Source organism: Episyrphus balteatus, chromosome 3, assembly GCF_945859705.1.
Source record: "Episyrphus balteatus chromosome 3, idEpiBalt1.1, whole genome shotgun sequence".
NCBI lineage: Eukaryota > Metazoa > Arthropoda > Insecta > Diptera > Syrphidae > Episyrphus > Episyrphus balteatus.
Genome location: NC_079136.1, coordinates 118,985,353 through 119,000,876, shown reverse-complemented (window position 1 = coordinate 119,000,876; position 15,524 = coordinate 118,985,353). Strand labels below are relative to the sequence as shown.

The window sequence follows — 15,524 nt, the reverse complement described above, 5'->3', positions numbered from 1 at the left end:
GTACATTAACTACAAGCTACACAATGTTAAATTAAAAAACTTGCAAAATACCTCGAAACACCTGTGGAGATCTGGGGTCGAACTACGGCATACGTTCGTTAACGTTTTGACTATTTCTTTCTCTATTTAATTAGAAGAAAATGATAGAGACATAAAGCGTCAATACGTTAACGTACGTATGCCGTAGTTCGACCTCTGTTGATCATGAACAGCCACCAGTGTGGGAAGTACTGTATTCTCAGTTTGAAATGTAGACATGGTTGGCTTTAAAAAATTCTAACTTTTTTACTAGGCACCGTAGAAATTAGATTGAAAAGTCATTTGAAAGGTGATATAATGAGCTTTTACATGATATAAAATTTTGTATAGGTTGTCATTGAAAAAATTTATTCAATAGCGTGAGAAAATAAAATTATATGGTTTTTTTTTGCTTTTTTGATGAAAATTGATCGTGTTCAAAAAATTCTAGTTCTTTTTGTAGATGTCTAATAGACATGATCGATATCCAATGCTAGCTGCTATTTATGCATTTTCTGTGATGCCTAATGGTAGCTCGTAGCCCATAATTGGTTATAATGTGCAAATAATGTCAAAGTTTAAGACTGCTTTACTAAAATTAGTGTTGTCCATGATTTTTCATCATTTTTATCTAATTTAAGAGCTTGTTTCTATTCAAGTGACGCAAAAAAAAACATTGTTTTTTGTGAAGTAATGCGAAAAAACGCAACTAGTAGCCATACGGTTTCTGTTTTGGGTTTTTTGTTTTTACAACATTGTTTATTAAAAGTTCCTCTTTGAAAATGCAAAACCAAAAATCTACTAAGTTACCACACCGAAGCGCCAATCGGTATTTTCTAAAGAAAAATTGTTGTTTCTATTCAAGTGACGCGAAGTGTACATATTTTGAGCTGAATCAATAAGCTTTCAGTTGGTATAAAATTTTTTATAGGTTGTTATATCGAAAAAATGGATTTTTGGGTGATGGAAGTAATTTTTTCACTTTTTTCATAAGAAATGATTGTTTTTAATAAATTATTTTAATACTTTTTTCACATTGTAAAAATTTAAAAATGGTTTTATTCTTTCGAAACAGTTCTTGACTTTTTTTGTAAGCTTTTAAAATAAAAAAAATTATATAATGAGAAAAGAAAAAAGGTATTTTTTTTTTAGCTTTTTCTTGTAAATTATGATTGTTTGAAATAAATAAACGCTTCAATTGACTCATTTCAAACAAAAGCACGCATCATGTTTTTATACGACGTTATCACGTAAAATCGTCGTCCGTAAACCGGCTTTACAGACAACCTCTTTTTTATGAAAAAATTTAAGAAAAATCTTATCTTGAATTCCTTTATAAGACTTCCATTAATTACTCGATTCTTCACATTTCAATCAAGATCAATTACAATGATTTTTCTTTATCAAAAATCAAATTGAACTTAATTTTTAATACAAAAAAAATCAATAAACTCATCAAATATTTATTTAGGAAAACAAAAAAAGGAAAAACCCAATCATTGCAACAGTTCCAGTTTATCTACAAACAAAATCGTAAAAAAAAACTCTCTTCTCATTCAATTTTGTTTTATTACTTTCTTACAGTTCATTGATTTTTTTTTTTTTTTTGGCTTCATTTCTGGTTACTATTCTCACAATCATGATAGCCAAAATCTTCATCAAGTCCAACTTATCCCTACGTATACTCATGTAACCTCTCTTTACCTGTGTAAAAATCCACAAATTTTCTTTTTCCATTTACGTGTTGGGCTTAAGCACTTTCCATCAATCACATGTAGTATCTCCACGAGCATGTTTTGTATACTCCCCAAAAAAACAACACTACCATGAAATTTATTACTTCAAGGTTTCACCTGCCAAATACCATATTAGGTGTGTGCCATACGGTAAAACACCAACAACACCCCCTCCTTTATTTCAATATGTTGCTCTGCTTGCTGCTCTATGGCATGTCAAAATTGACACGTAAATTTCGACCTCGATATTGATTGCAATTTGTATGTCAATATTAGAGAGGAATTTGATAAATTGAAGCCCCTTAATGTTTTTTATTTCTTTTTTGGAAAATTGAAAAAAGCTTTGTTCAATTTTGAAAACTAATTTTTCATTTTTTTGTTTTTGTTTTTCTTAGAGAAACACAGAAACCCTTTTTTTTTCTCATCCAGGAAGCTGTTGTTGTTCGAATGCTTCATTATTTTTGTCTTCATTTTTTTTCAACATTTTTCTTTTCAGCACTGCCGTCAAGTTTCTATATAAAATAATATTTCAAACCTGTCGTTTGACAACAACAACAAATAAAAATTTTTCAAACACAGAAAAAAAAAGTTTTTCTTTATCACCATCATCATCATAACGATGACTCGGAAGTGTTCGTTTTGCTCTCAAATAAAAAAAAAGAATCCTCACTGATTGTCATCAATTCTTCTATTTCGTCCTCCCAAACCCTCTAAGTTCTGTTCAATGGCTCTAAATTTGGTCCTCCATTGGGAGGAGGTGGGAAAAATTGATGGCTAATGTTTTGGTTTGGACTTTACACACACACACACACACTAGCACAATCTACACCCCAACAACAAAGATAAATGAGCAAAATGGGAATTTGTTTTAAAGTCCTTAATGGTGATAAATCAGGGCACAACAGCTGCAAATTTATATTTGCAAAGCACCCAAGAGAATCTCTCTGTTTTACGTCCTTAATGTGAAGTGTTGCTCTAATTTTTTTTTTGTTTATTATTATTCAAGGCTTTTTAAGATTTTTATCTATTTAAATTATTTAAAATGAACCAAAAATGAAACACACAAAATGGTCATAATTTTAAGTGAAAGTTCATTTAAAATTAAGCAACAGGCAGTTGACAAGGACAAGGCGAGGACTTATGGTTTGAAAATTGTCCTCCCCTTTGAGTATTTAAATCAATTAAAGTCCCTTTTTGATCAGTTTATTGGGTGGAAGGAAAAGAGAAATAATGAAATCATATTAAACGATAATATTCTACCCAAGGTTTATTAAATTTTTTAAAGATATTATATTTTTTTAAATTCTTTTAACTATAAAAGGTTAATAAATTATTTTATCCTTATTGATAAATTCAAATATTGGAATGTTAAGTGGTTCGGATGCAAAAGTTTTATTAAAAAGGTACATTAGATTTCAATTATTTTTTTTTAAGATGAATTTTATAAATTTAGTTTAATTTACTCGAAAAAATGTAATTTTGTTATTTTATTAAAAAAAGAAAAATAATAACAAAAACTTTTGTTAAAATGTATATTTGACTTTTATATATCTACATTCTATATTACCTAAGAAATAAAATGCCCGACATGGTCGCACGTACTTTTTCTTAAGAAAATCATATAAGAAAATTAATTAAAACTGAATTCGGATTTAACGCTTCGAAAAAAATAAGCATATTTTGGTCTAGTTCGCTGTACAAGCCAGGTTTTTTTTTTTTTTGTGGCGGTTTTATTATTACGAAATGTCATACCAACTTTAAGCAAATTTTTTTTTTTTTGAATATTTATAAAAGAAATATTTTTTTTAAAGAAAAGGCTCCTATCTAACGATTTTCAGTATTTTTTTTTTAATACATAATTTTTGTGTGGCTCAAATAAATCACTTTTAAGAATTAATTGTTTGTTTATTTTTACATTATCAAATTTGAATACAAGGTGGTTTTAAACCGGAACCGGAATTAAAAAAAAAAAAATTGAACGAAATGTCGTAAAATATATGCATTTCAAGATTAAGACACAAAATTCAATTTAATAGAAAAAACACCCTTTCACCTTTGAAATATATGGATTGAAAATTTACTTTTGTGAACAAAAAAAAATTTTTTCAAACATTTTTTGAACATTTTTAAATTGAGTCATATCGAAACTTGCCAAGGTTTTTTTAGAATGAAATTTTTTTACTAGCAGTTTTTATGCAAGTGACTTCAAACATATTACTCAAATTGAATTATCTAGGTAAGTCTAAAATAAAGCTAATTTAATAAAGTATTTTTGAAAAACTGAATTTTGAAAAAAAAAAATTATCAGAAAAATGTAACCTGTATTTTTTCCAAAATGTAAATAATTACCTATGTACATAAGTTTTACTTGCGATATAGGTACTATATATCAAGTTATGCATGCGTACAAAAAAAAAGTTGAGATAACATTTTTCCATGACATTACGATGGTAGACAACGCAAAAAAAGTGGGTCCCGGAAGTCCGCCTGTCTGTCTGTCTGTCTGTCTGTCTGTCTGTCTGTCTGTATAAGGAGCTACAGCCTAAACGCATGGACCGATTAATGTCAAACTTGGTATGTAGCGTTATTTGGCGACTCTAAAGAGGGGTTTTTGGAATTAATTTTTTTGGACCAAAAATAACGGTACTTGTCATATACCGATTTTAGTAAAATTTAAATATCTCGAAAACGGCTCCGATTTTGGTTTAAAAAGCTAAGATCTATCTTTCAATGAAAAAATTTTTTTTTGAAAATCATTATTAACGGTACCTGCCATAGAACCTTTTTTTTTAAATCCGATTATCTCCGAAACTGCTTATTCGATTTCAACGAAACTTTTTGTGAAGAAGCATTTTTATAATATAAATATAAACCAAAAATAAAATTTACAAAAAAAAAATTTTTGGATTTTTAAAAAAAATTTGAAATTTTTTTTTTGAAAAATCAAATTTTCGAAAACGGGACATTGAATTTTTTTGAAATTTTGTTTTTAGATGTTGATTAGTGATTTCTACAAAATGGTAAACCAATTTGATTTTAAAATTATTTATAAAAAATTAGTTTTTTTTAAAAACGGCTCTAACGATTTTGAAAATATTTTTTCTAAAAATGCATGTTAATATATCAATCAAAACTGCATACGTGTTTCGGGGGGCCATTTAATTTCAGATTTTATTTTATTTTTTTTTTAACGAATTTTATTTTTTTTCCAAATTTCTATATAAAAAGTCTTAAAAATTTTAGTAACTTTAACCCTAAGAGCAAGTTCGTGCTACCCAGTCGTGCATTTATTTCTTAATCTAGAGATGTTTATTGTTATTTTAATTTAGAAAAGGAAAAGGTCATTATAAAAAAAAGAAGTAAAGCTGCAAAAATTAAAGAATCGATTTGTTGGTCACTGTGGTGTATACATAACTTTTTTTTTTCTCGAAAATCTCATATTGCAAGTGAAAGATGACTATTAGTTTCAAAGTAGTAGTTGTTTCAAAAACCACAGGTACAAAGTACATTGTTGACAATATTGATCTCAAATTAAAGGTAATGTCGTCAACTTTCTGAAATTCAGGCATCTTCTTCAAAGCGAATTTAATTTTAAATGTGATTAGTTTTCATAAGAAATAAAAGAAATAGGTACTTACAACAACAGCTTCAAAGGAACTTCAGTCTTCAAAGAAGAGAAAGAAAATGTTCTGAAAAGAAAAAAAAAAAGAAAAGAAAAGTTTACTGTAGGTAGGCATACTGTATTTTTTTGTATTTTCAATTTTGTTTTTAATATTTTATTATGACTTTTTAATGAAGAAAGGAACTTAAATATTCAAGTGTGTCAAAATTTTAGTCCTTTTTATTAGATACATGAATTTAATCAATCATATCAATCTCAATACTATCGCAAAAAAAAAACCGAAATTTCCATTTTTGTTTAAAGATTTTAATCCCAAATGACTGTATTTCTATCAAGACCAAAATTAACGTAAACCCAAAAGTCTGTTAAGTCACAATATATACTAAAATCTAAAAATGTACCTCCTTAAAACTGAAAAAAATATTACATCAAAGCCATTTGAATATTTTTTAGTTTTTTTTTTTGTTCCAATTGAAATGGCGCCACTAAAATTTTGAAAAAAATAATTATCTTAGCCCAAAAGGTCACGAAGTTTTCATCTTTTTCTTTCGTCTACTCCACATTTAACCAAAAACCCACGATTGACATTTAACTTTTCTCAAGTAAAAAAAAAAGTTCTCTTTTTCATAGTTAAACTTAACCAACAAAAAAAAAAAAAAACTAAATTAAAAGAAACAACAAAACAAAAGCAAACGAGTTAATTACATTAACGGCGGCGCCGAGACGGTTTTCAGAGGTTCCACCAACAAACACCTACAACTTTTTACAGAAAAACGAGAAACAAAAACAAAAAAAATAAAAAACAAAGCTCTTGTAACAAAGCTGCTACTGCTGCTGTTGCAACTGCAAAGCAAAAGAGAAGTATCTAATTAAACTTGTTTACTGTTCACCCGCGCGCCATTAAAAACAAAACAAAAAAAAACAAAGCAGTTTGAGTAGGTTTATCTTTGCCGAAGGTCAAAATTATCACACAAATCCAATTCAACTTTTCTCAAAAGTCTCTCTCTTCCCCCCTCTCTCTCTCTGTCTCTCTCCGGGTTTAATGTAAGTCTAAAGCTTTGAAATCTGAGAGAGCATCTATTAGATACACATGCATGACACGCAAAAACAAACAAAAAGATACACAAACTTATCCACATTTGGTCGGTCTTTCCATGCAACCGGCAACAGCCAACAAACAAACCAACAGAAAAACAAAACTAAAGCAAACGCGAGATCGGTCTCCCTCTTTGACGATATTGTGAGATTACCAACTGTTTTGCGAACGCTGCTGCTGCTGCTAATGCAATGGTCGTGTATGTTTTTATGGGCTACGCGAACAACGGTCAGAGGCTGAGATACGAGTGCACTAGTGCAGCAGCAAAGACCCCACCCTGCGGCACTCCACACGTCTCGCCTAGTCTGGACCACTCTGTAATGCCAGCAGCAGCAGGCCTGGTTTTTTGCGCTTGGGTTCTTTGTTTGGTATATATCTTGTGTATGGTTGTGTGGCGGCCGGCGATCGATGGCGGCCGGCAGTTGAAGCGGGAGCTACAGCAGCTGTCTGCTAGTGAGCTGCATCTTAGAGATACGAGATGAGAGTATCTGTTTACTGCCAGGCAAACGGTAATGTTTGCTTTATGACGCTAGGTGGCTAATACTTTCTGCCAACCTACTTACATTCTGGCTAAAACTCAAAACAAATTTTGCTGGACGGGACAAGAGCTGCGGGAGGAAGGGAACTGTCAAACGGACGTAATAGCGTCGACTCTACTGCCATTTAAAGCATCAGGTTTTTGTTGTTTGGTTGTTGCTTGAAAACATGGAAGTCTCAAGAGTTGTCGTGCCCAATAAAAATAATACTTGGCTCTCCCGCTGCTTTCAGCTTGGCCTGGTGGCGCGGCAGTGCATATAACAGTTAAGTGTCTGCGGCGGGCCTTGGTCATTAGCGGAACAGTTGCGGTGCGGCTGTGTCATTCGGTTTTTATATTTCTTTTTAGTTGATATTCCCCTTATCAACTCCACCTTCTTCGTCTTCTTCTTCTTTTTTTTTCGTTTTTCTTTCTTTATTTGTAAGTCTTATATCTTTTTCTGTGCTATTTTTTTTTTTTTTGTTTTGTCTGTTTTGTTTGGTTTGTAGAGCTACCTAGGCGATCGCGCAGAAAGCTGCCATTAATATTCTCATTTCACACCGCATCGATCGCACACCGCTCATATAACGGGAGCTGGGTGACTCCGGGTGACTATTCGCTGTTGGTGATGGTGATGGTGTCTTGTTGGCTGTTTACAATTTTCTTGACTTAATTCTTGTTTTTTTTTTTTTTTTTTATTTAGACTTTTCAGTCTTAAAAAAAATAAATGGACATAGTAGATGGCTGAGAAGAGATTTCGTTTTGCTGCGTTATGTAATTTGAGGATTAGTTGTTATGTCTGGAGAAGTTGTAGCTATATGGGGAGAGACCAATAATAATATATTTATATGGTCAAAAAGTGGGACTTTGTTTTTTGCTGGCGTTTACGTAACACAATTTGTGTTTACATTATGATTTAGAAGGGGTCTGTTTGCTTTGTAGAAAGGAAGTTTTTTGTTCAAAGTTGTCAATTAAGATTGGAGTCTAGTGATATCTAATGAAAAAATGAAAGTTTAAGGGGGTCCCAAATAATTTCCATTCAAAGTTTAGTGATGGGCTTAGAAAAGAGATTTCTTTCCAGACTGTAGGTAATTATTGTTGATAAAGTTCGTCTATTCTATAAGAAAAAACGTCAGAACCATTTCGGACCTCAAATTTATTGGTTGGATTATTTCGTCTATTAGTGAAAGATGTGAGGATTATTTTTGGAGAACCTAGAAGATTAAGGGGTTCTCAATTCAAAGTCTTCATTTGTCAGAGAAAATCTATTAAATACAATTTAAAAAAAAAAAAGAATCTCTTTAGGGGTCTTAAATAAAAATTTTCATCAAAAAGGAAAATATAAGGGTTTATGTAGGTTTTTTTCTGTGAGATCAATATTTTTGAGAAAAAAAGTTTTTTTTTTTTAAATTCACGTGTATAGTAGTTTTAGGACCCCCAATCTCATCAACAACTCATCAAGTAATCAGAAAACGTTTTTTTTTAAGTACTCTTCATTCTGAGAAAAGAATTTTTTACATTTCTCTCTTCGAATCTCTAACAATCCGGTACGATGTTAATTTAAGTTTTCCTTAAATTATATCAACGACGACGTAGGGGTCTTAAGAAGAAATCTTCATAAAACAGTAAAAAAAAAAAAAGGACACTTTCCGTTAAGGTCAGAAATTTATTTAAGTGGGTGTTTTCAAGGATATTAAAGTTTTTATTTCAACAAAATCTACGAAACACGTAGAGGTCTGAACTGAATATCTACATGGAACAGCAAAAGTGAAACCTTTTTTATTCTTCTAATTTCTATAATTTTATTTTTTACTTTTTAGGGGCATTTAAAAAAAAATTTGAATAGAACAAGAATAATTACACTAAATTCAAAAGAGTTTTTCACTTATTAACTAATAAGTTTTTTATATAAAAATATACAAATCAAATTCAGACCTCAAGTAGAAAGAGGTATACTGATCCCAAAAATGTTCTGTAAAATATCGAAAATTCTACGTTACATGTGACCTTCGATTTTTGATTAATTCGAATAGAATACTTTTTTTCGAAAAGCCTATTTGTTTGTTATTTTTCATTTATTTTTTTTAAATAAAAGTTAAAGTTAAATTGTAATGTCGATTTGCTTCTACCTTAAATTTTTGCTTTCCATTTCTTGACGGTTTAAATCTTGGACCCTAAAATGTTCATGTTCACTTACTACTTTTGTCACATCTTTATAGAATCTTTCTTTTATTTGAAAAGTTGGTGTCTGTCCTTAATTTTCTCACTTATTGTTATTTAGGACCTCTTCAGAAAAAAATCCAAAATTTTCCTGGAGCACGAAATATTTTTTTTTTTTAACAAAAAAGCTTAAATTCCATCCATTCATTTATTTTGACCCAATTCTTTTTTTTTATTTTAAGTTGGTGTGTGTTCTTAATTTTCTTCCCTATTGTTATTTAGGACCCCTTCTGAATGAGTTAAATTGTAATGTCGATTTGCTTGGACCTTAAATTTTTTCTTTCCATTTCTTGACGGTAAAATGGACCCTAAAATGTTCATGTTTAATTACTACTTTTGTCACATCTTTATCTTTCTTTAATTTGAAAAGTTGGTGTCTGTCCTTAATTTTCTCACCTATTGTTATTTAGGACCTCTTCAGAAATAAATCCAAAATTTTTTTTAACAAAAAAGCTTAAATTCCATCCATTCATTTATTTTGACCAAATTCTTTTTAAAGTTGGTGTGTGTTCTTAATTTTCTTCCCTATTGTTATTTAGGACCCCTTCTGAAATGAGTCCAAAATTTTCTGGAAAACGAAATATTTATTTTTTTAACAAAAATTCTTAAATTCTATCCATTCATTCATTTTGACCCATTTCTTTTGTTTTCTAAAATTTGAGGTCCAAGTTCAATTCACATACATCTAAGAAATATTTCATATCCTACCTAAATCGTTACCTGCAATCAAATCCCAATCGGAATCCAATAATAACTTCGTTTGAACATGATTCCTCCAGAATAAATACATAACAAAAAAAAAAGAGAAGCATCAAAGTTCTTTGTCGTGAACTCTCAAATAAATCGAATATATCCAATGATATAGTGTTAAGTGGGTGTCTGATCTATCATCCCAAGGGGTCTAAAAGTATACCTCACATTCAAGACCGCGCTTTAGACAGACAAGAAACAAAAAAAAAAAAAAAAAAAAATATGTCTATAAATCGTTTTGGCATTGTATAGTGTGTTCGCTCGAGAATCACGATTTTGTACTTTCTAATTGTGTTTCAACAACAACACTAACAACAAAAAAATAACATACCATCTTGCTGCTGCAGCAAACTTAAAAGATGTAGTTGAGAAGAATAGTTTCAAAGATTATATCCAAGGCATTGTAGTGCAGCCAACTGACACTAGGCTATACATTAGTACCTCTATACTCTTTGTGGTGGCTCCTCATGCAATGATCTGACCTAATTCCATGATCTGGCAAAACCTCTCTTCACTAAACACAATCAGCCGTTAGCCCTCCTTCTTCTAATATCTCTTCACCTCGCCGTCGTTTACCAGGAGACCGACAACTTCTTTAAAGATAAACAAAAACCTCAAACTTTTTCCTAGGAAACAACAAAAAGGCATCAAACGATCAAATAGACCATTGTGCTATTATGCGCTATTGTGAAGTTATTGTTTGTGTGTGTGTGTTTGTGTGTGTCTATCTATCTACTCTTGGATGGTTCTCTAGCTCTAGCTTTGGCTGCCCTGACATTTTAAAGTGAAGAATGTAGATGGATAATACTTAATTGTTGTAGGTAAATGCAGTTTTTTTTTTCTTTTCTTTTGAATTTGAATCGATGAAGGAAAAAATTTAAGTTACCAACTGGGTTGGAGATACATGCTCATATTTGCATCTTCTAAAAAGCTCGTAGCAAAAGCTCAAAAGCTTAAGAAAATACTTTAAAACGTTCCCTTCAACTCCATAGATATTGAAGTCTGCTCGATAATTTGCTTCCTAAGCTGTTGTTTTAAATTTATTTATTCTAAATCCAAAGAAAAGCTTCGGAAAATGAATTGCCAAAAAAGCTTTTGGTAAATAAAGCTTCTGTTTTTTCATAAATTCAAAGATTTTTCTAAAAAAACCGAACTACGACTGAGGTAAAAATAATTAAAACTAGCAGTGTGGCTATTAAAAAAATTACTAAAATTAAATAGCTTTTGAGCTTTTTAGAGCTTTTTTTAAATTTTTATGATTTTGGAATATAGGATGTTTAGCTTTCAACAACAACTTAATTTAAAACGATTTAGAGTTTTGTGAGCTTTTTGGAGCTTTTATATTTGTTAACTGACCTTCTGACCTCATAAAAATAAAATCTAATTTGCAAGTTTTTTTATATTTGTAAGTTTTAGAGTGTTTTTTTTTTTTTAATATAACTTAGTTCTTTGAGCTTTTTGTACATTTGATCTTTTTGGAACTTATAGAGCTATTGTTTTTCTAAAATTTTTACAAATACACTACTTGAGCTTTATAAAAAAAAACACGAAAAAAATGCTCAGCTTCGTTGATGGTTGTGTGGTTAATCTTAGTAGTCCCACTGAGTGCAATTATTGATATTACACAGAGTTTTGTTCATTAATCATAATCATTTGAATAGCACATTTAACGGTGCAGTATTTTCAGTTTCTATATAAATCGACAACAGTTTGATGGCGGAAAATGAACCGTCCATTTAGAAGATTAAAGAAAAACCAGGATGATGGTAAAATTTTATTATTATTAATGTATTTGAATTGAAATAAGATATGAATACAATATGCCTTTACAGAGGTAAATAAAAAAACGGGACATTAACATACCGTCGACCAGCCCTCTAGACTAGTATTATATCTCTGTTTTAAAGTATGGCCTAATTCTACAAGGCATTTAAAATTGTTTTTTCTACTTTGGGGTCCCAATCAATACAAGGTGTATTGGAGAAAAGCTTCCATAACTTAGAGAAGATTTAAACAGTGTCGCATCGGCTCAATTTAATTAGAATTTGTTCAAAAATAAAACAAAAAAGGTTTAACTGACTATCTGAGACCTTAGAGGCGGTCTAAAAGTAAAATAGGCCAATGCATGAGAAAGAAGAATTTGGCCAAAACTAATGGTGTGTCTTAAATCGTTGTTATTAGATAAATAAACTTTGTTCTTTTTTTCCATGAATATTTTAATTTTAGGGTCTTAAGATTTGGATTTGAGAACCATAGAGTTTGTCTAAAGGTTGATCGCACAAAAGTTAAATGACCTTAAAAAATTACCTAAAACTAAAGAAAAAAATATTCACCTAATATACTCGAGGTCTGAACACAAAATTATCGAAATGCAAGTTGAAAGAACATTTTTCAAGGTAATAAAATAACAAAATTGACCCGCATTATAATGAGAGAGGTATTGAGTCACAGATAAGGTTATGTATATTACTTTGGTTATATGGATGTGTGGATACAATTTTTGAAAAAGAATGAAAAAATTAATGTTTGATGTCCAAAAAAGAAAATATCTAGAAACTTTCTCAAAGGTTCTATTGTTATAAAAGCAAAAAACAAAAAAAAATTAAACATTGCAGTTTTATTGCATTGAAATCTTATTATCAATGCGTTTAAGGTCCGAACAGATATTTTTGAAAATGACAAAGTAATAGAATTTTTGTATTGAATATGCATCCAATAATTAGCAAAAATTTTGAATTGAGACATCAAAGGTCTAAAAAAAATATTTTGAGACCATTGAGACCCGAAACGATGTAAAAGAGCTACAAATTGGTAAAAAAGAGCACCAAGCACACAAAATTGTAACACAAACAAAATATTTTATACAAAATGAACGAGTTTTTTGGGGTCTTAATGAGGTCTGTGAAAATGAAAACTTAATTTAGACCCTCTTTAGGTCGAAAGTGAAGGTACGTTTGAATTTCGGAAGAAATCCAATTATCTCCTTATTGTATTTTTTTCAGACCCCAATGAGGGTCCGACCCAAATGTAATACAGCATAAATAAGAAAGGTATAATACTACCTCATTTGGCTAAGGGTATAATTCATCCAACTTGGAAACTGGTTAATCAATCTTTTATTTTCCTTAAAACACATTAGTCCTTTGAACAAACAAACAACCACCCTGAATTCCACCTTTTTTTTTAGGGAAAACCAGTTGGCAGAAGATTAAACAAACTTTACTTCTCCAAGGTCAATAATATTGTGGTGCGAAAAAACATAAGTAAACAATTTTTACTTTACCTCAAACCCTTTTATTTCACTTTCAACTAACTGCAATTTTAAATTTTTTATTTTAACCCCAAAGCTAATCATACAGAGCGAGAGAGCTTTCACTACCAATTAAAGTCTATTCAAGGATAAAAGTGGTTTTCGTTTCTTACAAACCTTTTCTTGTTTTTTTTTTTTTTTTTTTGTAATTAATTTTTAAGCGAAAAAACTTCCATTTCCATCTCTCTTGTTTTAACTTAATATCCAAAAGTGGTATGCCTTTGATCATAACCACTGCGGCGTGAATTTTTATTATTATTTTTTTTTTTTTCATTTAATTATATTCTTAGTAAAATAAACTGAAAAACTCTCTCTCTCTTAACAAATAAACGCTCAGGTTTTTTTTTACTCAAACCCTTGTTAAAATCGTGTACTTTTCTTTTAACCTTGATGCGCCTTTCTCTACAATATTACCCCATTAAGACCCTAGAGAGAAAAAAAAAATAAAAAGAGTCCTTAACAAAAGCGAGAGGAAGTGAAATATGAGTAAGAGGTATAGTGCCCAAGCTGGAGAACCACTTTATTTTCAACCCTGCTTCTGCTATCCTTGGGATTACCTGGAGCAAAAGGCTCTGCTAGCGATGGCTACTGTTGAAGCTGATGATTCCCCATGACACTTTAAACAAAATCCCTAGACATGGGTTGAAAGGTGGGAATAAAAAGCAGCTAGATTATGATTTTAATTGTTGGTAACCAAAAGGATAAAGATGAGATTGTGATGCGATGCAACGCGACACTGTGGTAGCACCTGTTCACACACAACGGAACTGATACCTTGGCTAATTTACTTGACTTGCTGTATGCACACATATAAAGTAGAGGGTTTAAAGGCTTTTTTTTTTTTTGTTTACACACACTCAGTATCCTCGCATCTTGGTGCTCTTCCTCTGCTCTGAGGCGAACTTGCAACGAGACCTTCCACGCACTCACAAACCAGGCTAATAAGTCCAAGGGCATGGTGCAGTTTTATGGGTATTTACCTTCTGCTTCTACTTAGTCGTCGTCTTCTTGTTATTCTTCTGCCAAGTGCAGCATGTTTACACACAACTTTTTTTTTCGAAGCAACATCAAGATTCAAGAGTGATCTCATTCTTTTTAGGCCCACGGGTGTTGCTGGTGCATGGAGAATATCATCTATAGGAGTATTATAGGTACTCTCTTGGCCTCGTTGTATATACCTACCATGTAGCTGGGTAGGTAATAAATCTTCATTTATAGGTACTTTATTGACACTACAGATCAACAGAAAAGTCGAATCGATATAAAAAAAAAAAAAAAATTAAAAAAAAAGAGGGAACCTTTGGGATGAAAATAAAAGGCGTAGATATTTTAACGATGATGTGCGCGGTAGACGCACAGTTACAAGGTGTTTTGACAGACACCAAAAGATACATGAGGTTTCTATCTATCTATGTCTTTGGTGTATCTGACAGCGGTTGTCATCGGAGCCGCCATATCGTGTCAATGAATGCGTTTTTTTTTTTTAATCACTGTCCATAGCAAGATTGACTTTTATGTGATTTTTTTTTTATTTTTATAAATATTCCAATTGAAGGCCTCCTATGGAGAGTAAGATTAAGTCAGTAAGATCTAGTAAGATAGTTTATGGATGTAGGTGGGCGTTAAGAAGGTGCTGCTATACATATACGGAACGTGTTTTAAATTTATTTATATCTTTTTTTTGTTGTAAGATGATGTTTTGCACATATAAACAAGATGAGAAATAACTTGATATTCTTGGTGTTTTAATTGCCACAAGGATAGATATACATTTTTTTAGTTTATATTTAGTTATTGCAAAATTACAAAAGATAAAAACTTAAGCTTAAAGATCGTTGATTTTATTAAGGTTTCTTAATAAAACAGTTTAATAAGGCAATCTGTTAGTTTTTAGGTGGTACTATTTTTCTCTGTGCAGGCACCACTATTTCATAAATTTCCACTGACCAATCTTAATGATCAGCATTTAGCAAGCATTAAATAGTTTCATATTCACATTCATAATATTAATAGCAAAAGAAAATTTTGAATCAACCAGCAAAAAATTGGATGGAAAAAAAAATGTTACACATACGCCCTAGTGACCGTTTACATTAAAATATTGAAAATTGCAACAAAATTTGCTAACGATCTAATAAAAACAATTGGATTATGTAAAGTATTCTATTTTGTTTAATGATAATGTTTTGCCATAGCAAAACCATCAAACCACTAACTGTGACGTAGGTAACTACTTTATCTGTACGGCAAAATTTTTT

General features: G+C 30.9%; 1 protein-coding gene across 3 annotated transcripts in view; it reads right to left on the bottom strand.

The window, feature by feature from the left end:
- LOC129917023 (uncharacterized) overlaps positions 1 to 15,524 on the bottom strand; it is a 135,025-nt gene that overhangs the window by 89,724 nt on the left and 29,777 nt on the right. For all 3 annotated transcript variants that reach the window (XM_055997327.1, XM_055997325.1, XM_055997326.1), the window contains exon 2: positions 5,393 to 5,443. The gene's annotated coding sequence lies outside the window, so the exon portion shown is untranslated. The remainder of the gene's footprint in view (positions 1 to 5,392; positions 5,444 to 15,524) is intronic.